Below are 8,973 nucleotides of genomic sequence, written 5' to 3'. Positions count from 1 at the left end.
TAGTCAGTTCACTCAGAGACCCTCATTTAGGGTTTCTGAGGTGTGGCTGGTGGGTTTGATGCAGGGATCTTGTGGTTAGCAGTCCAGTGTTTATCCTGCAGCACCACATCAGGACTCGAGGGATAGTGGTGCCATGTAAAAGATGGGAAGTATAGATCAAGGCTTTGACGTAACATTCCCCAGCCCTGTACCCCAGGCTTCAGGATGTGTCTCCTGTGGACAACCCTAAGTATTTGGAGCTGGTGTAAATGTTAACATAGGGGCCAGAGAGATGGGTCCTTGATACTAGAATCGAGGTGATGATGATGATGAGACAAACCCTTTTCCCTAGTGTCTTTGTCCCCAGTAATGTGAAAAAAAAAGGGGAGAACAGAAAGTTCATTCCTCCTTTGACTTAGCCTGGAGATACTAAGACCTCCAAAGATTTACTTGGATTTTTCCCTGGGTCATCTAGTGTAGGCACAGCCAAGACAGGTAATATGGGGTTTTGAGGCTCCATTTTTATTGTCTGCTAAGGCAGCAAAGGAGAGTTCCTAAGCTGTGGACTTCTGTTTACTACCTGTGTACTGAATAGAACAAGTTGTGCTGTGGTATTGAGTTTGTAAGGGAACGTTTGGGCAAGGGTAAGAGCCTGAGAAGCCCCTATTATGGCAAATTTTGTGTTTCTTAATTTACCTCCTTGTTTCTTTGCAGGAATCCAGAGGACTCTGGAAACTGGGAGAGCCATCTGCTGTGTCTGGCCTGAGGGCATCGACAGTCCTGCTCCCACCCTACCCCTTGATCTGATTTGCCCACTGAAAGCCAGCCACGATCCCCTAGGAGTCTCTAGGCCCTGAATGAAGTGTTCGGGGCTGCAGGCAACTAACAGTCAAACCTGCTCGGGACTTTAAAGAGTTAAAAGGGATTGACAGTACCCCAGCACTGCCTTCTAGAGCTGAGTAAACTGGCCACTCCCCAGTGCTTGCTTCTAGTCCTTCTACCTGCTTCACAGCAGCAGAACTTGCTCAAACACCCTACTACCACCTCCTGTTTCCCATCTTGCTACACCTGTGTTGTGGGTCCCAGCCTGGGAGCCTATGGACTTCAGAGGACTCCCAGGGAGTGGCATCCCACACACAACACACCTGTAACACAGACTGAGAAAAGCCAAGTGAGGTGGTGGATTTACTTTGGACAAGCTATTTAAACTCTGAGCCCAGATTTTTCTTCATTGTTGACTATTAGCCTTGTTCAAAAAAGTTCTTGAAAGGTGAGGCTTGGCCTACTTCATCTTTGTACTATCCACATTCCCTTCCCCATCAATATTGGTCCTGAGAAGCTCAATAAAAATTTGGACAAGTGATGAAATAGTGGTCCCACTCTGGTAGCTTCTATCAGCTTTGGGAAACAGCCCAAAGGCCCCCTGATCTAGCTCTCATGTTCTTTACAGCTGTGTTTGGGATAGTTAACAGTCCTAACATTTCCTCTTGAAGTATTGGAAAATCAGTCTTCAATAGCCTTCTGATTTCCTGTGTCCTAAAGTCACTAGTCCTGGTGTGGTGCTGTGGGTTAATGTGCTGGATGGCAAAATCAGTTTGAACTGCAAGGTCAGTGGTTCAAGCTCACCAGCCGCTCCCTGGAAACCCCATACAGGGTTGCTGTGGGTTGGAACTGACTCGGCAGCATTTGACAACAAGAAGTCAGTATGAGTCTAACTGACATAACAACATACCCTAGGATGGAGTCCTGGTGTGGTGGCTGTAAGATAAGCACTGGACTGCAAGGTCAGTTTGAGCCGTAAGGTTGGCCATTCAGAAACCCTTTACAGGGGTACTATGAGTCAGAACTGACTACAGCTCTAAACAACAAATACCCTAGGATAAGGAGCTCTGGTAATGGTGTTACAACTTGGGTTGCTAACTACAGGGTCAGCAGTTTGGAACTACCAGCTATTCAGTGGGAGAATGATGAAACTTTCTGCTCCTGTAAAGATACACTGCCTTAGGCACTTTACACAGGGTCGCTATGACAGGTTAAACTCACTGCCATTGAGTTGGTTCTGACTCTATGGATTTTGGAAACTCAAAATATAACAACCCTATGGATTTTGGAGACTCAAAACTTAACTGGAGCAAACACCCTAATTTTCTCTCTTGGAGCAGCTAATGGGTTTGAACTGCCAACCTTGCAATTATCAGTCAAATGCTTATCCCACAGTGCCACCAGAGTTGCTTTGGTGGTGATAGTAGTGGTTATGTGCCGTGGAGTCAGTTCCGACTCATAGCGACCCTGTACAGGGTTTCTGAGGCTGTAAATCTTTTCAGGAGCAGAAAGCCTCATCTTTATCCTGTGGAACAGCTGGTAGTTTCTAACTGCTGACCTTAAGGTTTGCAACCCGATTCGTAACCACTACTCTACTAGAGGTCCTTTACTGAGAGATTATTAAGTGCTGTCAAGTTGGTGCCCACTCACAACAACCTTAATAGGTGCCCACTCACAGCAACCTTGATAGCGTTTCTGAGGAACCGCTGGTGAGTTTGAACAGCCAGCTTTGCAATTCAAATGTACTTCTGGTCTAGTGCATTATCCCACAGTGCCACACCCCTAATAAGGCACACTTGCAAATGCCTCTGGTTATTTATCCTAACAAGGGAAATGGCTGATTTCTGGGGGGAGAGCTTGTTTGCATGTTATTGTGCCTGGGGCATCTGATAAAACTTAAATTTATTCTTAACAGGAACATAAATATGAAGGAGGTGGGGGGAACACACCATTGATCAGCTCCAACTATCTGACTCCACAGAGCAGAGTGAATCACTACCTTAGTTAGGATTTTAAAGACAAACTATGGAAGCAGACAGCCTCATTTTTTTCCTGAAGAGCAGCTGGTGGGTTTGAACTGTTGAACACATGGGTTTACTTTGGGCTAGTTATTTAACCTCAGCTCATTTTTTAAATCTTCATTGTTAATAATTACAGCTCTCAGATCAAACTCACTGGCTTCACGTTAATTCCGACTCATAGAAACCCTTTGAGGTTTCTGAAACTAACTTTATGCGAGTAGTTTTATCTTCAGCAGAACAGCTGGTGGGTTTGAACTGTCAGCCTCGAGGTTAGCAGGCCAGTACTTATGCATTGAGTATTTAATATATACCTAGGGAAGAATTCTGCTCTATTCTTTAGGGTAAATGTGGGTGAATTGATTCGATGGAAGGGTTGGATTTAGGTTTGGTTTTAGTATTTACCAAGAGTCCTAGAGATAAAGTCTCAACTACTAACCAAGGCGGTTCAAATCCACCCAGAGGTGGCTTGAAAGAAAAGTGCTGTGAATCTATTTCCACAAGATCACAGCCACTGAAAACGAACACAACTTTATTGTGAAACACTTGGGGTCACCATGAGTTGATAAGCAACTGTTTTTTAGTCTACCAAGCACTGTGCACTATTTCACTTCATCCTCCAATCCATCGTCCCCATTTTGTAGAAACAGAAAACGGGTTCAAGGGAGGTAACTGTTGACAGTTAGGAAATGATGCATCATTTGTGGGCCATACAAAATTAACAACTTAAAAATTAATCCTGCTATATCCCACAAGTCAGCGTGGTCCAGATGTAGTGCTGTGGGTTAATGTGCTGGACTGCAAAGTTGATAGGAACTGAAAGGTTTGCTCCTTAGAAATACTATACAGGATTGCTATGGGTTGAAATCAACTTGATCGTACTTCACAACATATGTGGTCAAACATTTAATTAACTCACCCCAAAACTGGTGTGGAGTCCTGGTATGACACTGTGGGTTAATGGACAGGACTACAAAGTTGGTTTGAATTGCAAGGAGGTGGTTCAAGGTCACTAGTCGGTTTGGGTCGGAACCGACTCAATGGCCCTTAACAAATTCCGGGTGTGGCACTGTAGGATCAGCACTGGACTGCAAACCACAAGGTCACCAGTTGAAACCTACCAGCTGCTCCTTGGAAACCATATACAGGGTCGCTAAGGGTGGGAACCAATTCGATGGCACTTAACAGCAGCAATGTGGTGGCTGGAATTGCAGTTGCCTTGGCAGGGCCAGGTGATTTTGTGGCCCTTATAGGAGCTCTGGTAGCGTAGTGGTTACGAATCGGGCTGCGAACCTTAAGGTCAGCGGTTCGAAACTACCAGCTGCTCTGCGGGAGAAAGATGAAGCTTTCTACTCCCGTAAAGATTTACACCCTCGGAAACCCTGTACAGGGTCGCTATGGGTCGGAACCGACTCGACGGCACTTAACATAACATATAGCCCATAGGAGCTCTGGTAGCGTAGTGATTATGAATCGGGCTGCGAACCCTGTTCCAAACTACCAGTTGTTCCGTGGGAGAAAGATGAGGCTTTCTGCTCCTGTAAAGATTTACAGCCTCAGAAACCCGGTACAGGGTCGCTATGAGTCGGTTCCGACTCCACGGCATATAACAACAACAACAATATGGAGTCCTGGTGTGGCGCTGTGGGTTAACGCGGCAGACTGCAAAGTCATTTGAACTGCAAGTTCGACGGTTCAAGCTCACCAGCTGCTCCTCAGAAACCCTATTATGGGTCGGAACTGACTCGACAGCACTTAACAACAACAATATAGCCCATGGGCAGGATGTACCCCACCCGTTCTAGGATGACAAACTGTCCAGGTTTACTCAGGACTGAGTGGGGTTGTTGGGATGCAGGACTTTCAGTGCTAAAACTAGGAAAGTTCCAGGCAGACCAGGGTGAGTTTGTCACTGTCTCGAGCCTCTCAGTCCAAGGCTGGCCACTAAAGCTGTTTTTTCCCTTGGCCTCGTAGGCTCCATCTTAGGACCAGAATTACTTAATCTAGCCTTTGAAGACTTCCTTCAGCTCATCGTAAGGAGAAGAGTTGGAGATTTGGAGTCAAATGGCAGCCTAGTCCTAGGTAGATGGGGATTTAGATGGGCTCCACCCGTATCCTATGCCATGTCCTGGCATAGCCTGGGTCACTGAGATAACAATGCTAGTTTTCTATGTAGTCATACCTTCAACCCCAGATGCAGGAATATCTACATGAGATCAAAGGGTTGAAGCCAAACACGTAATCAAATTTAGTTCATGACATGCTATGTGCTTTTCTGGGCCTGTTTACGCTATAAAAGGATAACCCCTACCCACCGAATGAGCTCAGGTGTCATACTGTAGTGTAAGTACTGTACTGCTAACGGCAGGGTTAAGAGTTCAAACCCACGAGCCAATCTCAGAAACCCTACGCAGGATCAGTTGGTGGCACAGAACCACCACCATCACTGAAAAGGATCTGCGAGGCATATGAAATGTGTGAGGTGACTAGAACAGCCTCAACTCACAATACTCCTCAACACCTACATTGTCTTCCCCCATTTTTCCAGACTTGTGGGTCTTATCCAATCCTGTCACCATCATGTCTGTCACATACAGCCTCCTCCCTCCTCCCATTACCACTTAGGGCCCTAGAGCTCTTCCTCTGAGAGCTCTGACCCAGTGGGCCTGGCCCACCTACCCAGCTGCCTACATGTCAGTCACTTCCTCTGTAAGCAAAGAGAGGATGACATCAGCCTTCCGCCTTCTCACCCAAGCCTCTGAACTGTTTTGAGCCATAAATATTTTAGCTGGGGCTTTCTCTAGCTGTTGCCAGGGTGATGGGTTCTCAGGGGACTGTGGTGGGAGTATGGATGTGGGGCTGGCAGCCTGGGGCCTCGCTGGAGGGCTGGGTATGTGGCTGGCCCAGAGCCCGTGTTTGTTGCAGCTGTTGCTCTGCCTGCCTGCTTTCCCTTCCTTAGGCCCCTCAGAGCTGCTGCTAGCGCTTTCACACCCAGCTCTACCTGTGAGTGCTGCTTAGTTTGGGTAAATTACTTAATGGCCCTGGCCTTCATTTTAACATCTCTAATAAAAATCCTTGCCTTGCCTCAGTATAGACAATTGGAGAGGACAAAAATAAAAGTTTTGGGTTTTTTAAAGTCCTATGAAACACTAAGCTATTAAGTCCTAATTGGAGAAGGTAGGTAGTTCCCAAAGGAGCTCTGGTAACATAGTGGTTAGACTCCGGCTACTAACCTCAAGGTCAGCAGTTTGAAACTACCAGCCATTCTGCAAGAGAAAGATGAGGCTTTCTGCTCCCGTAAAGATTTACAGCCTCAGAAACCCTGTACAGGGTCTCTATGAGTCGGAATTGACTCCACAGCACATCACCACCACCACCTTTCCTCATGGAGCCCTGGTGTGGCACTGCGGGTTCAAGCTCACCAGCCGCTCCTCAGAAACCCTATACAGGCTCATGACCCTATACAGGGTGACTATGGGTCAGAATCGACTGGATGGCATTTAACAACTATCTTACCTCATACTGCAGTCCCAGCTGTTCTGTTTAAGGTTCCCAGGTCTAGCTAGACAACCTAACCTAAAAACATCCCAAAGATAAGGAGCTGAGCCCAGTTGCTTATGTCCAGAATTAATGAAAACTTTTTTTTGCATAGGCTGTAGAAACCCAGACTCAAACCAGTTCTGACTCTCATCCCCTACCCTGGACCCTGGAGATCTTAATCTGGCTAGTTGCTAAGCTCTAGTTTGTGGCAATAAACAAGGTAAGCATGGGCCAATCACATGGGTTGCACCTGATCATGCCTCACTTCTCAGGAGGACTCCAAGAAGGAAAAACAACCAGAGAGGGGACACCTGCATCCGTGCCACAACCCTGCAATTGAGAAATCCTGGAACAAATCCAGGATTCCACACTTTGGTGTAATGAGGGTTCTGTTTCCTTTGTATGGCGTGCCCTCTGGTGGTTGAGATATGTATGGCAAAAGAAAAAGGTCTCATGTGAGGTAACCCTGGGAAGGGCATAGTTTGCTTTATTAGTAAAAGAAGCTGATCCCGATTACTAACGGTAGTCACTCCCTTTTTCACTCAGGATGGCTCCCGTCTTGTTTGTGTCTTCTATCATTAATCCTTTCAACAATTCAATGACAGGAATTATCCTAATTTGACAGATGAAGCAGGTTTAGAGAGGTGAAATCAAGTCTAAACTCCTCTGTGGGTAGAATTCAAGATTTAACCTATTTTTCCAGCCTCATCTCCAATACTCTCATGCCAAATGGGTTTGCTGTTCTGGAATTTGTCTGACATTTGCTGCTGCTGCTGCTGCTGCTATATACTGTTGAGTCAATTCCGAATCCTATTCACCTTGTGTAGGGTTTCTGAGGCTGTAAATGTGTACTGGAGCAGAAAACCTAATCTTTCTCCCACAGAGTGGCTGGTGGATTTAAGTGCTGACCTGTGGTTAGCAGTCTTAGGTGTAACCCCACGACACTACCAGGGCTCCTTAATGAGTCAAATATTTGTTGTTGTTGTTGTTCAGTGCCCTCAAGTCGATTCCGACCCATAGCAACCTTGTGTAGGGTTTACAAGGAGCAGCTGGTGAGCTTGAACCATCGACCTTGCCGTGCAAACAACTTTGCAGTCTGGCAGTCTGAGCATTAGCCCACAGGGCCACACCAGGACTCCAAGTCAAATATAAAACATGGAAAAATACATGTCTCATCAGAAAAGGTAGGTCGGCAGGGAAACTAATGTTATTGTTAAGTGGCATCGTATAGGGTTTCCAAAGAGTAGCTGAAGGGTTTGAATCACCAACCTTGTGGTTTGCAGTTCAGTGCTTATCCTAGAGTGCCACACTAGTATATATGTGTAAGTTAGAAGAACATGAAGACATCTGGATTTTCTTGTAGGCTCTTGTCATAAAAATCATAATACAAGTATCTTTAGTGACAGAAGAAAGAAGAAATTCCTGAAGAGGGCTGAGTCAGAGGTAGGGGGACATTTTTTCAGTCTTCAACCTTAACTTCATATAGTATCTTCATACTTCATAATATGTCCATATTTTAATCATAATAATAATAGCATATGTGTGGCACTGTAGGATAAGTACTTTACCACAAAGTCAGTTTGAACTGCAAGGGTGGTGGTTCAAACTCACCAGTCATTCCTCAGAAATGCTATACAGGGTCACTATGAGTTGGAACCAGCTAAGTACTTCACACAGACTAATCATCACCTTAATATCCCATTAGGGACTAATATTAATATTATCCTTATTTTTGAGAAAACAAGCACAGAGAGGTTAAATTATTTTTGTAACTTCATGTACCCAGTAAGTGATGGAGTTGGGATTTGAATCCATACAAGTCAGACTTTAGAAAAGTGCTCTTAATAATTACGTTTAAATATTGAAAACATTGCCTTACATTTCCACTGGATAGAACTCACACTCAAGAAAGCTACGCTGTGTTGGATCCTCTGTGTTCACCCCCTCACTGTGTATCACCAGAGTTCTGCATAGTCCAGTTTGAGAAGCACTGATCTAGATGTTAAGTGCCATTGAGCCAACTTATTAGTGACCCTGTGTAGGGTTTCTGAGGCAGTAAATCTTTGCAGAACAGATGACAGAGCTCAAATTTGGGCCTTGGCCCAAAAATTAGCATTACTAAGGAAGAGAGAGCGCCCAACTCTTCCTCAAAAAACTCAGACTCCTGGGAAGTCACTAGAGAGGAAGTTAATCAGGAAATGCAGTCTCAGTGAGGGAAGTGAGGGTTTCAAGGTCACAAAGCAGCTAAGATGCTATTTGGCAAGATCTGAAGGACAAGATCCTAACCCACATCCTGTCATGATTATTTTCCACCTTATGATTATTTATAAACCTATAGGAGGCAGATGTGAAAGGACTAAGACTTAGGATGTATCTGGTAAACACTGGGCTTGAGAATAAAGGTCTGTCGTCTTGATTATTTTCCCAGAGTATCTTTCAATAACGAAAGTCGAGGTTTGAATTTTTTCTTCAGTTCCCCCAGCTTGAGAAATGCTGACCGTGTTCTTCCCTTTTGGTTTTCTAGTTCCAAATCTTTGCATATTTTATTATAGTACCTGGTTTTGTCTTCTCGAGCTGATCTTTGAAATTTTCTGTTCAGCTCTTGGACCTCTTC

The sequence above is a fragment of the Chrysochloris asiatica genome, unplaced genomic scaffold, assembly GCF_000296735.1.
Source record: "Chrysochloris asiatica unplaced genomic scaffold, ChrAsi1.0 scaffold00047, whole genome shotgun sequence".
Classification (NCBI taxonomy): Eukaryota; Metazoa; Chordata; class Mammalia; order Afrosoricida; family Chrysochloridae; genus Chrysochloris; species Chrysochloris asiatica.
This window is presented reverse-complemented; position numbering follows the sequence as displayed.